Genomic DNA, 16,316 nt, shown 5'->3' with positions numbered 1-16,316 from the left:
TATTATTATTATTACTATTATTATTAGAGTCACACGCATGCACTTGCACGCATTTGCACACACACAGACACACACACACACCCCCCCACACGCTTGCACGCATGCACATGCACACACATACACACACGTACGCGCGCACACACACATACACAAATACCTGCATACACACACACACACACTCACACACTCACACACTCACACACACACACACACACACACACACACTTCTGATGCACAAGGCCTGTATAAGCAGGCCCTTTCCTGCCTGTCCTAACCGCTGTCACGGTTAAATCCCCGTCTCACGAGCTGCGGTGAACGCCATCTCCGTTCTGATGCGTATCCCAGCATCCTCCTCACACCGCAACCCCCCCTACCCCCTGCCAAAAAACCCGCCCCCGCTTTTATGTTCCTATCGTACCGGGGGTGTGCCTTTTACGACAAGGGAACCACGAAACCGCCGTCCAAACCCTCAGGAGAGCCCGAAAGCGGTGCCAGCACATTCCGTACACGCCCCCCCCCCCCCCCCAGAATTTCCCCCCCCCTCCGCGACCAGGCTAAGGCCGGGTGAGGGGTGGGCCAAGGGACCACGGGAGGGGCAGAGGAGAACGCCGAACCCACACACTGCTCCAGACCCTACTGGACGCACCCGCCGCAAGCAGCAGGGCGGAGTCACAGACACACGCCGGGTTCGAATCCCCTGGGAGCTGTCAATCACACGGAACCCAGGTAGCCATTAGCCAGGATCCCTCCAGTTAAAAAAAGCCTGTGATGGATACGCCAGTTTATTAAGATTTTTCCGTTCGGAATAACTTCAGCTTTCCATTCAGGATAACATCATCAACCACAGAGCCAAAAAAAAAAACGGCATCGTAAAAGAACAAGGCCACGGGCCGGCGCATGGAACTGTGGGATTGACGCAGTCCTCCACGGGAGAGGGCTCGGCGCTTGTAACTGGCAGCGGTGAGCATTCTGGGATTGATGGGCCGTGCGAGAAGAGGAGGTTGTGAAGATGGGGGTGTCGGGGGGGGGGGGGGGCGGACGTACGAGCCGAAGGCGGCAGCGCCTCATCGTAATCCGAGCTGTGAGGCCCCAGAGAGCCCGGCTTAGCGGCCGATCCGCGCGGCTCACGCCACAAAGCAGCCGCCTCGCAGAGCAGCACAAAGCCTCTTCAGCGCGCTCCGCTGTCCCTGCCCGAAAGAGCAAATCCCCAAACCCATGAGCTCCTCAGCCACCCCACCCCCCCATCCCAAAACCCACGAGCTCCTCAGCCCCCCACCCCCCCATCCCCAAACCCATGAGCTCCTCAGCCCCCCCCGCCCCCCCCAGGACTGTGTGTGTATGGGAGCGCCCCCCCAGGCCCGGCGGCTCCAGCGCTCAGAAACACAAGGCCAGGCTGTTAACACCCGACCCACTAACACGTTCACGAGGAAGAGGACGACAATGCAGCACGTTCACGAGGAAGAGGATGTCAGCACGTTCGTGAGGAAGAGGACGACAGCACGTTCGCGAGGAAGAGGACGACGGCGTAGCGCGTTACCGGCCGTGGAAATCACGGGTCGGGAGAGAGGGGGTTAGGGTTTAACGGGCATCCAGCCGATCCGGAGTGGGATTATCGTGCCCTGTTACCCCCCCCACCCCCTCGTTAGCGACCGGAACCGATGAGGGCTCGAACCCGAGACCGAACAGCCCGGCATCTCGGTTCTGCAGTCAGGCGGAAGCGCGTCGCGCTCGCAAGGACAGAGTCCGGGGTGCGAAACGAGGAGTGCAGAAGAACGGACGCAAATTAGCGCAGGTCACCGCCGCAGCTGGGGCAGGATGCCCCGCCTCCGCCTGAACGTCACCACGGAGACGCCTCTGGCGTGTTCCACCTGGGTCACGGAGGTCAAAGTCACCAGAAAAGGCACTATTTTTTTTCCCCACCTCTTTTCAGGCCCGTCCAGCAAAAAAAAAAAGAAAAAAAAAGATAAATAAAAGAGAGAATAGACAGAGAGACAGGGGGAGAGGGAGAGAGTGAGCCTGAACAATAATAAGAATGAGAGAGAGAGAGAGAGAGAGAGAAAGAGGGAGAGTGAGAAAAACAGTGACTCCAAACAGAGGAGGAAGGAGAAAGAGGAACGATAAGACTTGCACAGGAAGTGTGACTGAACCACGTTATCCGCACGTTGTTCTGGAGTAAACAATACAAGGATTACCATCGGGGCATTTTTACATATTCTACCACCCCCCCCCCCACCACCACCACAACCGCCCAAATCTCCCCCCCGAGGAAATGAATCATCTAATCAGGCCAGGCCGGCCTCCCCGTGCCTAATCGTGCAGCTCAGCTCCAGAGCAGGGGGAGCTGCAGGGGAATTCATCAGCCATATTTACTGCCCGGCTGTGCACTAATTCTCCCAGGCTGCAGCACGGGCCTGCCTCAGTGCGATTAGTCTCTCCTGCAGAGAGCAGGAAACAGCACGTACCCGCTATACACACATACACACATGTACCCACTATACATACCCATGTACACATACACACGTACCCACTATACATACCCATGTACACATACACACGTACCCACTATACACACATTTACACATGTACCCACTATACACACACACACATACCCACTATACACACATACACACACGTACCCACTATACATACATACACACTGTCACACACACATATGCACACACGTGCCCATGCACACATAACTCACACACACATATACATACACACACTCATGCATGCACACACATACACACACGCACAGACACAGATATACATGTGCATACACACACACACGGACACACACACACACACAAAACGCATACCATACAAATGCACATGTACTCACGCACACACACACGCACACGCACACACACACACACACACGTTATCCCTCGCCACCTCTCAGTTTGGTTAGACAAACAGCCAGCCGGAATGCCCCCCCCTCGCCTATCGGCCACATTTAATGAACATTAGGAGGAGGCGGAAAAACACACATCATTAAGACGTCTGAGAGGCGTGAATCTGCCGGGAATACACACGCGCTACAGGCCCGGAAGAGCTCAGCGTTCCAGGGAGGAGACCCCACTCCCGCAGACTCCCCCAGTCCGCCCTGCTTTTCCTGGGGCGGAGCTGGAAATCCGATTTCCCCTGGCTGCGCTGGGGGATGGTGTGTGTGTGTGAGTGTGTGTGTCTGTGCAGGCAGGTGTGTGTGTGTGTGTGTGAATGTGTGTGTGTGTGCGGGCAGGTGTGTGTGTGTGTGTGTGCGTGCATGTGAGTGCGGGCAGGTGTGCCTGTGTGCGTGTCTGTGTGTGTGCATGCGTGTTTGTGTAGGCATATGTGTGTGTGTGTGTGTGTGTGGACATGCAAGCAGGTGTGTGTGTGCATGTGTGCATGCCTGTGCATGTGAGTGTGTGTGTGTGTGTGTGTGTGGTGGGGGTTCAGCAAACTCATCCCACTCACATTCCCTTCTCAAGCCCAGGCTGCAGTAACTGACTTCTTCACAACATCTTTAAAACTCTTTTACGGGGAGCCTGCAGCACCCCGTGTACTGGGGCTCCCCTGCTAGTGCCTCCTCATGGCCCACCAGGGGGGGAACTTTCATCCCTCCCCCAAACAGGGTACTTAAAACTACACCACCTAATGGGCCCTCAACTGCCCCCCAGGGGTCTCACAGCAGCCTGCTGAGGGCCGTACACCCCCCCCCCCCACCACCCTACCCCTTCCGACCCTCCGGGAGGCACCGAGGGAGGGGGGAGTGAGGAACACAAAAGCGGTCTTGTTCTTACGAGTTCAGCCCATTGGCTGGGAGCGATAGAACATGAGAGAGAGGGAAAAAAAAGAAAAGAGTCACAATACTGACGGTGCCAAAACTGGCGTGGATTTCAGGGCTGGTAGCAGTCTGCTGGGAGAGAGACCCCCCTCTTCCCCTTCCCCTCCCCTGCCCTCCCCCCTCCCCTCCCCTGCCCTGCCCTCCCCTCCCCTGCCCCCCCCACGCCCTCTGTGAAAACAGAGACAAGGCCTAGGGTGGGGGGTTTCTCTGCTGTGTTCCGAATTAAGGTGGAGGGGCCCCCAGAGTTCCGAGTTCTCTCTTTCCGCCCGAGCCGAATTCCTGCAACATCCCCCCCCCCCCCCCCCCACCCCCCCTCCCCCCCCCCGAGCGCTCCCGTCGGCTCAGAGGCGGGGTGGGGCGGGGCGGGCACCGTGGGCACCGGGCGCGCTCGAGTAAAGGCTGCGGCATTCCGTGCCCGAGAGTCGCGAATCACGGCGGGCTCCCGCATCGTAAAAAAAAAAAAAAAACATTTTTAACTCCTCTCGTCTCTGAATAGAACCGCCCCAAATCGGGCAGCAGCTCTGTTGCAGGAGACGTGTGGGAATGCACTTACACTGCTTTAATTAACTGCTTTAATCAGGCTGTAACTGTCAGCTGGGCTCCTCTTTGAGATGAACAAGTATTTATTTATTTTGTAGAGCCTCTTGCCCGGGCCTCCCTTAAAAACAGGAGATTATTTATCTCAAAAGCTTCAGTAAGTATTAAATAAATTCTCCTGCCTACTCATTATCCAGGGATAATGTGCCCACAGACTCCCAGGCAAAATTATTATTGTGTCCGCTCTGCTTTAGTGTCTTATGTACGCTATGCTTATATGTGCATTTGTTTTGTCTACATGCCATTGTGTGCTAATCTGTTCTTTCATGTTTTATTGTCTCTCTTGAGTCATTTATTATTATTATTTTTTTTATCTTTATAACACATGCATTTTAATTCTATTTTATTTGAAATTTTAGGCTGCCTTTTAAACGTCCGGCCAGGGACAGCAGATGAAAACTAGCCTTTCGGGCTAACTCTGGCTCATTTACAGTGTGACTGTTGATTGGTGTGCATTGTCCTGGAAAAAATAAACCAATTAAAAAAATTTTTTTTTTTTTTTTTTTTTTTAATACAGTGGAAAGCAGGCAGCCATGACTCAGATGGGGCCTTCTGTAGGTAAAGCTAATTCTACACAATTAACCTCAGTTACCGTCTGTGGAATTCGCCCTTTAATCCATGCGCCCCCTCCCCACCTCCCCACCTCCCCCCACCCCCCCCCCCCCCAACCCTGTTTGTACACGAGCCACGTTCACACAGCAGCACCCACCGTCAGCTCAACAGCGTCCCCCAACAACCGATGCTCAAATAGCCGTAAGGTTAGCGCGCCGCGAAAATGCTCAACAGCCACCCTAATAAAATGTGACTTGAATTGGAAATTTAAGGGCGTGACATTTTGGGGACGTAAATTTGAGGACATCTGAGGAGACACTAGCAACGCAGAAGCAATGAAAATGGTTCGCCTTAAAGCCCTCATTGTGAAACAGGAATGGATGACACAGTCGGTTTGGGTCACTCAGCATATTATTTAAACACGCAGTCATAGAGCTGAATAATCATTAGGCAGTCCAACAAAACAGCCCTTTAACGTTCTTAAAAGCGCCCCCACCCACCCCCACATCAGCCAAACGCTTAAATAAATACTGAACTCCTCTGTGGGATGTCATATCGTTCCGATCGAAATAGGAGGTAAAATTCAAGGCACTGAGACAACCACAACGTCAGCACAAAGAGTCCCACAAAGAGTCTCACAAAGAATCTCACAAGCAGGGAGGTAAGCACAACAAGGCACACAACCATACGACCACACACACAAACAAGCACATGCACGCACTTGAGCACACACACACATACAGACACAGACATGCACAACCATACGACCACACACACAAACAAGCACATGCACGCACTTGAGCACGCAGACACACACACACACATGCACAAACAAGCACATGCGCGCACTTGAGCACATACAAACACACAACCACACACGCACGCACGCACACGCACACAACAAATAACTGAAAAGCAGGTTCCTGCTTCCTCCTCCTCTCCACAGAAGGGGGAACAGGGGGAAGGGATAAGGCTAAAAATTGAAGAATGGAGGGCTGAGGGAAGGAGGGATGAGGACAGTGAAAGAGACAGAGACAGATAGCGACTGAGACACAGACCCACAATGCTTTGCACAGAGAGCAAACAGGGGTTAGCGTGATTGGGACGGGACTTTTACCCGACTTCTACATCACAGCAAACTGGCCACTTCCTCTTCAGAGAACTCCGCAGTCTGACGCTCACGCACGCCAAACGGTCTTACGACGAAGGCCAAACCACATATCCCACAGGCGAAGGGAGCTCGACACCCCCCCGAAACTGAACCAGTGCGGGTCAGAGTTCACCCCCCCTCCCTCCCATTGCATCTTGGGGTGCAAAAACGGTTCACACAACTCACAGTTCACAGTTCGGAGTCACAGTTTTTGGTTCAGTTCTGTATGTATTAGGCCTAGGTAAAGCAGAGAAAAGAGCACCACCGTCAGTGCCGAACTAATTTTCATTTATTTGACAACAAATGCCGCTAAAAATGGGTTATCATATGTGATCAAATCATTTGAAAGCTCGAGAACAGTTTTTCACAGGTTTTATTTCAAAAGGAAAAGTGCCACTTTTCAAATAGAAAAATAATGCCTACATATAGGCTAACAGAAAATGCCGTATAAAGTCAGTCTGCAACACTATCTAAACAAGACAAGAACAAGTACATTCATTCATTTGAATATCAGATTTAAAAGAATTTTGAAATTTAAATACAGTATTTTACTGTATGAAAATGAAGGGAACAGGTTGCAACTTAAGTTTTCTCTGAAAAGATAAAGCAGCACTTTGTAGCAGTAAATCTGTCCTTCCTGTGCTTGTCAGGGACACCCCAGGGTGGTGTGAATGGGCCATCTTGCTCAAAGTGTTCCCATGAGCATACAGAACACTTGCAAAGCAGTGTTTGCACACAGACGTTATTTTCTCCACCGCCGCCGCTGCTGCTAACACTGAATCCACAAGCCCCAAGCAGCGGACGTAAACGATGTCACAGGACATGACCGTGGTTTCTCTCACACATTTCTCGTAATTTTGCAAAAGAACTGACCGACTGGCTGACCGGCGTTTGAACTGTGAACTGGAATCACCACGACTTCGCCTGGATTTATGATTTAAACGGGAGAGAAGGAAACTGAAAGGGCCGGTTTTTTTCTTTTTTTGTTTTTTTTTTTACATGAACCGCCGCACCCCTGCGATCACCCGACCGAGCCTCACCTTCAGCTAAGCTCGCCAGCCGGAGGGTGAGGTATTTACACCAGGGAGCCGTCCTGCAGCGCGAAAACCTCCAGAGCTACCGCTCGCCGCGCGCTCCCTCAGTCTCAGCGACGGGCCGACCTTCCCAGCATGCACCACTGCAGGCGAGCCGTACCCGAACCTCAGGAGCGGCCTGAGCTTCACTGTGAGAATGGAGGGGGAGAAAGGACAGAGAGAGAGAGAATGCAAGACAGAGGGGGGGGGGAGAGAGAGAGAGAGAGAGAGAGAGAATGCAAGACAGAGGGAGAGGGGGAGAGAGAGAGAGAGAGAGAGAGAGAGTGCAAGACAGAGGGAGAGGGAGAGAAAGAGAGAGAGAGAGAGAGAGAGTGCAAGACAGAGGGAGAGAGAGAGAGAGAGAGAAAGCAAGACAGAGGGGGAGAGAGAGAGAGAGAGAGAGAGAGAGAAAGCAAGACAGAGAGAGATAAATAAATTTTATTGAACATCTAAAAATGAGTCCAACAGACTCCTTACAATTCTTGGCACTCCAAACCCAAGAGCTCAGCCCAGGAAAGTATCCCCTCAGTCAGCTGGGTTCTGAACCTCTCTAGACTAACATTAACACATACTAATGCAAACCAGCTTCAGACCAGCACTGCTTCACAACAGCCCATTAGAGTCAACCAAATTATAAAACACATCAAAAGCTCCTATCTGGACCATTGGAACACAGAAACACAATCCCAAAATAAACTGAATTGTTATCGGGCCCTAAATAGAAAATACACACAGGCAGAGTATCTCTTCTCTGTCAGAGATACAAAGCAGAGACGGATCCTGACCAGGTACAGGCTCAGTGACCACACGCTTGCAATTGAAATAGGCAGATACAAAAACTCATGGGTACCAAAAGAAGAGCGAATATGTGGTCACTGCAAGACAGGGGAGGTGGAAACAGAGATGCACTTCCTCCTTACTTGCACAAAATATTTCCAAATTATAAAAAAATATTTCCAAAAATTATCCCATATTATAAATAATTTTAATTACAAATCGAAAGAAGAAAAATGTGCAATTCTTTTAGGGGAAGGATCAACAGCCCCAATTGCGGCACAATTCATTTCAGCCTGTCATAACCTGAGGGACAGTGAGTGACCACCCACCCCATATAAACATTGTACATATTTATTGATTTACTTCTGTCGCTGTTATTGTATATGCTGCTATTTGTATATATTGTTACATTTACCATTATTATTTTAATATTATTATTATTTTACACATTATATATATATATGCTTTGGCAATAAGTACGTTTGTATTTCATGCCAATAAAGCAACTTAAATTGAAATTGAAATTGAATTGAGAGAGAGAACATGGGACTGAGAGAGAGGGAGAGAGAGTGTGAAACTGAGAGAGTGTGTGACTGAGAGAGAGGGGGACAGCGCGAGACTGAAAGAGAGCGAGAGCACATGTCTGATGCGTGTCAAGTATCTGTCCCCGATGCGTTTCTGCCGATTCACCACAAACCGCATTCAGACGAAACTCAGCCGCGTCTCTCTCTCTCTCTCTCTCTCTCTCTGTGGTGTGTCTGACATACGCTGAGGTGAAGGTTAAGTGTGACCATGCCCCCAGCACGTAGCACGACCGTGCGACCATGCCCCCCCCCCATTTCCCCCCCAGGTGAACGTGACAATAACAGGCATCTGACAAACCTGCACAGATTTTGAATTTTTACACACCAGCCACTTATGGAGCCAGACTTATATAATGAGACTGAGACTCAGGTTCAGCACACTGCACAACGGCAGTGTCCTCACATGGTAATCGAACCTGCAGCCTGCAAGTTACAAGGCCAGGAATCAACCAATCATACTGCAGCACTTCTGCAGCCTGTACGTTACAAGCCCAGGCATCAACCAATCATACTGCAGCACATCTGCAGCCTGTAAGTTACAAGCCCAGGCATCAACCAATCATACTGCAGCACTTACGCAGCCTGTAAGTTACAAGGCCAGGCATCAACCAATCATACTGCAGCACTTCTGCAGCCTGTAAATTACAAGCCCAGGAATTAACCAATCATACTGCAGCACTTCTGCAGCCTGCAAGTTACAAGCCCAGGAATCAACCAATCATACTGCAGCACTTCTGCAGCCTGTAAGTTACAAGCCCAGGCATCAACCAATCATACTGCAGCACTTCTGCAGCCTGTAAGTTACAAGCCCAGGAATTAACCAATCATACTGCAGCATTTCTGCAGTCAGTAAGGTACAAGCCCAGGCATCAACCAATCATACTGCAGCACTTAAACAGCAATCACCAGCATTTAAGCAGGACGGTCAGCTGAGGGGTTGTTTCTTATTCGCTACGACAACTGGAGAAACATGGCGGGTGGAAAATGTAAATTAAGTGAACTGTGAAGGAGATGCCATGATTGGGTGTTGATTGGGTGTTTAACCAAGAACACAAGGCTTAGCCTAACCACTGCAGCACCTTGGTGATCCATTGGTCAGACATTGGCTTAGCATATAAGTCCCGCCCCTACCCACTGCATCAGAAGTTCTTCTAGTTGGTCCAGAGGGCCAAAAGCTAACCAATCTGAAACCCACCTGGTTTCAGAAACCAGGCGCGAGGCGGCTTCTGGATGTTTTCGCTACTGACGAGCAATTCTCAATTCCCCAAAGGCCACGCCCCTTTATAACACACTGATATTGAGGAACCGCTGCCTGAAAGGTTTGAGTACCAAGCCGGAACCCCAGGGACCAGAGCAGTGCGAGCGCAGTGAATAACCCAGGAGCGTCCAGCAGGGCGACACAACCGCGGCTGCTGGTCTGTCAGCAACCATCACTTCTAATGGCTAACACCCAAACTTCCAGGGACAAAATAAATAGAAAAGACCCCCCCCTCCCCCCCGCCCCTTCCCTGTCACCCCCCACTCCCCCCCCCCGCCGCCCCCATCTGTGTTCTGACTCAGCCGCCGCTCACGTCTGAAACTCAGTCTCTCTCTCGCTCTCGTTTTTTCGCCGGGGAAGGGCCACACACACACGCACGCACGCACGCACGCACGCACGCACGCACGCACACACACACACGCACACGCAGACGGCCGACAGCACGTCCCGCACAGCGTTTCCAAAACAGAGACCGAGAAACAGACATAAACAGGGCAGAGAGAGGGAGAGGGAGAGGGAGAGGGAGAGGGAGAGAGAGGGAGACGAGAACAGACAGACCGCAACTCAGAAAGGAAAACAGGACAAGACGCGCGCATAAACGCTGTGTAATTTACTAAAAACAGAAAACAGGACTAAGAGTGAGAGACAGGGGGAAAAAAGCACAGTAATGAGGGGGAATTCGGATCTCTCCGGGGGGATTTGGACCTCTCCGGGGGGTTTTCGGATCGCTCCGGGGGGATTTGGACCTCTCCGGGGGGGTTTCGGATCGCTCAGGGGGGATTTGGACCTCTCCGGGGGGATTCGGACTCCCCGGGGGGAGTTCCCCTCGGATGCAGAGACCAGCTGGGCGCCTCTGGCCGGGTCGGAACCACAGAAAGCGGACCGCGGGCGTTCGATCGCCGGGACCCCCCCGGAGGGATCGGACCAGAACCGGAGGAGCGGGCCCAGCCAGCCTGACGACTCACGCACAGGCCGCCTCAGAGAGGCCAGGGACCGGTCTGACTGCAGCCCCCCCCCCCCCCCCCCCCGCCCCCCGCCCCCCAAGCTCAACTGTCACTAGTCATGTGCACCGATGCGTGCCCAGGGGAGACCCTAAGGGGAGGGGCAATGCGAGAAGGGCAGGTCACGGCACGGTAGTGTGTGTGTGTGTGTTCGCATGTGTGAGAGTGTGTGTATGAATGTGTGTGTGTGTGTGTGTGTGTGTTCGCATGTGTGAGAGTGTATGTGTGTGTGTGTGTGTGTGTGTGTGTGGGTGTGCGTGTTCGCATGTGTGAGAGTGTGTGTATGAATGTGTGTGTGTGTGTGTGTGTGCGTGTTCGCATGTGTGAGAGTGTGTGTATGAATGTGTGTGTGTGTGTGTGCGTGTTCGCATGTGTGAGAGTGTGTGTATGAATGTGTGTGTGTGTGTGTGTGTGAGAGTGTGCGTATGAATGTGTGTGTGTGTGTGTGTGTGTGCGTGTTCGCATGTGTGAGTGTGTGTATGAATGTGTGTGTGTGTGTGTGCGTGTTTGCATGTGTGAGTGTGCGTATGAATGTGTGTGTGTGTGTGTTCGCATGTGTGAGTGTGCGTATGAATGTGTGTGTGTGTGTGTGTGAGCATGTGTGAGTGTGCGTATGAATGTGTGTGTGTGTGTGTGTGAGCATGTGCATGAGTGAAAGCGTGTGTGTGTTTTGGGGGGGGGTGGGGGGGGTATAGGGCCCCTGCACGTGGCCCACATGCTCAGGAGCAGCCGGAGGGAACAGCCTGGATGATGTAAGCGTACGCGGCTCTGACCCACGGGCGTGGCCCGAGTGCAAACCAAAATAAACTCCAAAATAAACAGCTGGCCGAAGAGGGCGGGGCGCCTGTCCTGCCTGTGTGTGTGTGTGTGTGTGTGCGTGTGTGTGTGTGTGTGTGTGCGTGTGCGCGTGTGTGCGTGTGTGTGCAAGAAAGAGAGCCTGTGAGGTGCATTGCATTGTGGGAAGGTAGGGCCCTGGCCTCCACGCCTCTGTGACGGGCGCAGAAATTTCAGGGATCACGGGAGCACTCGCCTCCCTCATCTCCCAGCCCGGAGCACGGCCCCCTGGGAAACGGTCCGTCTTGCGCCGGACCGTCTGACGCAGTCACCGCTGTCCCGAGACTGACGGATACCGGTCGAGGGGGGGAGGGGGGGAGGGCAGATAGCGGGCGGGAAGCCGCAATGTCATCGTTCGTCACTGCCAGAGCAGAGGCCTACGCTCTGAGTCATCGCAGCTAACGGCTAACTCACCACAGAGCGCGAGCGCGGCGCACTGCCTGCTCACACAGGAGGGGGGAGGGGCCAAGTCCTGCTCAGTACCACGGAACCTTCCGCAGCAACTTCCCGCCTTTTTTCCGAACGTGTTCTTCACACTGCCATATATATTATTTTTTTAAATAACACATTTGAGGCTTTCAGATCAAGTAAATGTTGTCTGGTTCATAAGCCCTTTGGAACACTGCGACCAGCGTGATTTATTAAATATTCACCCCGCACTGAATAAATGACAGGCCTAATTACAGATAAACGACACGTTAAGAAATCACCTGTAAATGATTCCGCACGGCTGCTGCTGAGTTTCGGCCTGCAGTGGCAGTTTCACACGTTTGGTACCAAAACCGTTTACTGAAGCGAGTACCCCCCCCCCCCCGCCCCCCCCCCCTCCCCCCGCCCACAGGGCGGCCATTTTCTTGCGTCAACGGTTTCGGACATTCGGACAGAGGGCAGCCGCAGAACACAGCGGCTCCGACCCCGTTTCCGTTCCCCCCCCCCCCCCCAGCCGAGCGGCGAATCGATTAGCCGGACGCTGCGGGCCCCGTAAAGACTCCGCGTGGGCCCCACGCCAGATCCCGCCGTCCCCGGGTCTCACGGGAGAACGAGACGAGCGGCGTCGAGAGGACGGCGTGTTCTGACGAGGAGGGAGAGAGAGGGAGGGAGGGAGAGAGGGAGGGAGGGAGGGAGGGCTGGCAGCAGAGAAGATAAGATGGAGAGAGAGGCAGAAAGAGGAGAAACAAAGAACGAGGGAGAAGGAGATATTTCTCACACTGTATCTTTTCGTATTACGTTCTGCGAGTCCATTATTCCGTGCCGTTAAAATGACACACAGCGGTTTTATGAGAACTGCCGGGGAAACTGCTGAATGCTGCCCCGGCCAACAAAGCACATTCGCACTAAAAAAAATGCACATAATTCAGATTGAGAAGATAAATAGAGGACTAAAAAAAACACATAATGCAAGAGACACAGAAACAGAGATAGGGAGAGGGGGAGGAAGGAAGAGAGAGAGGGGGCGGAAAAGAACAACAGACACGGAAACAGAGAGAGAGAGAACAACCGCATTCAACAGTTTGTGTCCTTAAAGGTCCCCGGAGCACACGCGTGTCGCCTGTGCGTCAGCGCACGTCGCGCCGCGCAGAGCAGCCCCCCAACCCCCCCACCGCTCCCCACCGCTCCGCATTACCTCACCCCCCCCCCCCCCGTCCACCCCCAACAAAAATACACCTCAAACCGTTCCCCGTAACCAGGGGAACATTCACCTCCCGTTCGTTTCCGTCTCTTACGAAACGTAGCGCGCGTCTGCGGTCGCCCCCGTCGCCACCGCCGCCGTCGCCAAGCGCAGAGCGCCGGGACCGGCCCGGGGGTTAAAAGTTTGCGCTCCGACCGCAGCGTCTGCGCTTCAAAGCCGGGATGGGGGGGGCGGAGGAAGGGGGGGCGGGGGCGTCTGAAAGCACGTCATAAAAATAAAAAAAAATTTAAAAGCCGTTCTTCGCGCTGCCAACGGTCTGATCTCCGACGTCGGGCCGCGGAGCTTTCAGCCCCAGCGCTGCTGCGGCGTGAGAAAAGATAAAACCGCCTCAGATGCTGATCAAGCAAACTGACGAAACGTAAGGGTTGAAAGTTCACATTATATACACACAGCAAAGCTACAGGCTGCTTCGGATGCAGTCAGCAGCCCTGCACAAGAATCAGGAACACGAGACTGCGTGTGTGTGTGTGTGTGTGTGTGTGTGTGGTAATCCTGAGCCAAGAGCCTTCCCTCAGCAACAGGAGAAAAAAGTGAAAAACCGATCAGGATTTTTCGTTTTTGTACGGCAAAGCCAATATGCCACACACCATGACAAAGCTCTTTAATAATCGTCATAACCTTAACCTGATACGTTTTCGCTGGACCATAATGTACACATTTGGGTAAAGCGATATCATTTCCATTCCCCCCCCAAACATCTTCTGCAGCTTCTCGCTGTGGGACCATGAAGCACTGCGGTGGGGATGTGGGGGGGAGGAGGAAGCATTTCAGCGTCGCACACTGTGGTCAAGCAGCTGGGCCATTCCCACTGCTGAGTCAGTGAAGACAACAGGACTTCAATAAGAGGGGGCGGGGAGGGGGGGGGCGTATTTCAGTGTCGCACACAGGGAGCTATAACAGCACAACTGCCCCGAGCACCGAAGGTCTTTACCCCCGTCAAACGAGTACAGAAGACAACTCAATGCTAATAAATGTTGAGTGAGGGGTGTGGGGGGGGGGGACACATTTCAGCGTCGCACACCGGGGGCTACAGCTGCCCTGCGCCCGTAAGGTCACTCTGATGGGGGAGAATAAATAAGGGGAGGGGGAGGTTACGCTGACAGGCCGATGTGGGGGTCAGCTCGGGGTCGGCAGGGGGTTAGCAGGGGGTCAGATGGGGGTCGGCGGGCAGCGGGGAGGGTCGGTGAGGTCGGCCCCTCTGCGCCCGCGTGCCCGCTGCGCGTATGTCCCGAGTCAGAGCCCACTTCCTGCGGGCCGTCCAATGAAAGGCGCAGGTGGCCGGCCTCCTCCCGGCACAGAGGGAAACTGAGGGACTGCGTAAGGCCTTGTGTTTACACCAGGCCGGCCAGCGCAGGGTGGACCCCGCTCTCTACAGCCAAGTCCCCCCCAACCCCCCCACCACCCCCCCCCACCCCCACCCCCCAGATTTCCACCCCATTGGGGAGCTTTTTTTCTTGCCAGCGTTTGAGTGTTTTCTTTTCTTTTCTTTTTACCTCAATTGCTCACTTTTTGGGGGCCCTGGTTGTCTGGCCAGTTCCTCAGTGAAAAGTCTTTGTGACAGCGTGGAGTTAAATAAGGCACATATTTACCCACCTCGACCAGTGTGTAGCTTTACCGCAGTCACAGTCGATTTTTGGCATGCAGTTACCGCTACGACGCAGTGGGCGCTATGACGACCGCTCCTGGGAGAACCGTTGAGCTGCGGTTGGGTTCGCTGGCACGCCCGCGGCATTTTCCCTCCAGATCGCGCTCGGCGTCGCGCGTCACACGAGCGGCGTGGCAGGATTTCTGACAGAGAACCTGCCCTGACAAACACCAGCGACTGTGTGTGTTTTTTTTTTTTTCCAGTAACTGAGGCACAGTAACTGAAAAAAAAAAAAAAAGAAAAGAAAAGCGACCAGGCTGCGGGGTAGAAACGACCGTTGACCCAGCGGAACTGTTTCCGTGTTTAAAAACGTCCGAGACGGTTTGAGAGAAAACAAAAACCTTGGCACTTCTCCCTGTTCTGTTTTCATACAGACTTTCAAAACCAACTGCCATGAGTTACTGCAGGAAGTCCACGGCAGTAACCTCCAAGGCTTCCAGAGCAGCGCGCTCGCCTGCGTACAGCGGCAGGTACACTCGCAGTCCGTAATTCGGAAAAAAAAAGGCTCGGAGTAAAGAATGTGACAGATCGAGAAGGGGAGGGGGGGGGAGAGAGGGAGAGAGGTAGAGGAGAGGGAGGGAGTCAGAGGAGAGGGAGGGAGGAGGAGGGGCGAGAACAGATAAATGTCATCCATGAGGAAAGTGTGAGAAAAAGAGAAGAGACAGAAGAAGGAGAGGTGTGGACAGGGCTGCTCTAATCCTGTCGACACCTCCCGCCCCCCCCCCCCAAGTCACGTGACCGAGCCACCACTAGCTCCGCCCCTGCTACACAAGAGGCCTACGAAACCCTCCCCCCCAGGGGGTAGGAGGACAGAGCCGTTGCGGGGCGGGGAGCGGGACGGGGAGAGGGAAGGGGAGAGGGAAGGGGAGCGGGAAGGGGAGAGGGAAGGGGAGCGGGACGGGGAGAGGGAAGGGGAGCGGGACGGGGAGAGGGAAGGGGAGAGGGACGGGGAGCGGGACGGGGAGCGGGGCGGGGAGCGGGGCGGGGAGCGGGGCGGGGAGCGGGGCGGGGAGCGGGACGGGGCGCGGGGCGGGGAGAGGGGCGGGGCGCGGGGCGGGGAGAGGGACGGGGGAGCGGGGCGGGGAGCAGGGCGGGGAGCGGGACGGGGAGCAGGACGGGGCGCGGGGCGGGGCGCGGTACGGGGAGCGGGACGGGGAGCAGGACGGGGAGTGGGACGGGGAGCGGTACGGGGAGCGGGACGGGGAGTGGGACGGGGCGCGGGGCGGGGAGCGGGACGGGGGAGCGGGGCGGGGAGCAGGGCGGGGAGCGGGACGGGGAGCGGGACGGGGCGCGGGGCGGGGCGCGGTACGGGGAGCGGGACGGGGAGCG

General features: G+C 54.1%; 1 protein-coding gene across 2 annotated transcripts in view; it reads right to left on the bottom strand.

The window, feature by feature from the left end:
- ccdc102a (coiled-coil domain containing 102A) overlaps positions 1-16,316 on the bottom strand; it is an 86,652-nt gene that overhangs the window by 48,318 nt on the left and 22,018 nt on the right. Inside the window, exon 2 of one of the 2 annotated variants that reach the window (XM_035420093.1) lies at positions 7,166-7,347. The exons of the other annotated variant lie outside the window; for it this stretch is intronic. The gene's annotated coding sequence lies outside the window, so the exon portion shown is untranslated. The remainder of the gene's footprint in view (positions 1-7,165; positions 7,348-16,316) is intronic. 2 annotated transcript variants of the gene reach the window in all.

The sequence above is a fragment of the Anguilla anguilla genome, chromosome 5 (genome assembly GCF_013347855.1).
Source record: "Anguilla anguilla isolate fAngAng1 chromosome 5, fAngAng1.pri, whole genome shotgun sequence".
NCBI lineage: Eukaryota > Metazoa > Chordata > Actinopteri > Anguilliformes > Anguillidae > Anguilla > Anguilla anguilla.
The sequence above is the reverse complement of the archived record's forward strand: the minus strand, read 5'-3'. Positions and strand labels throughout refer to the sequence as shown.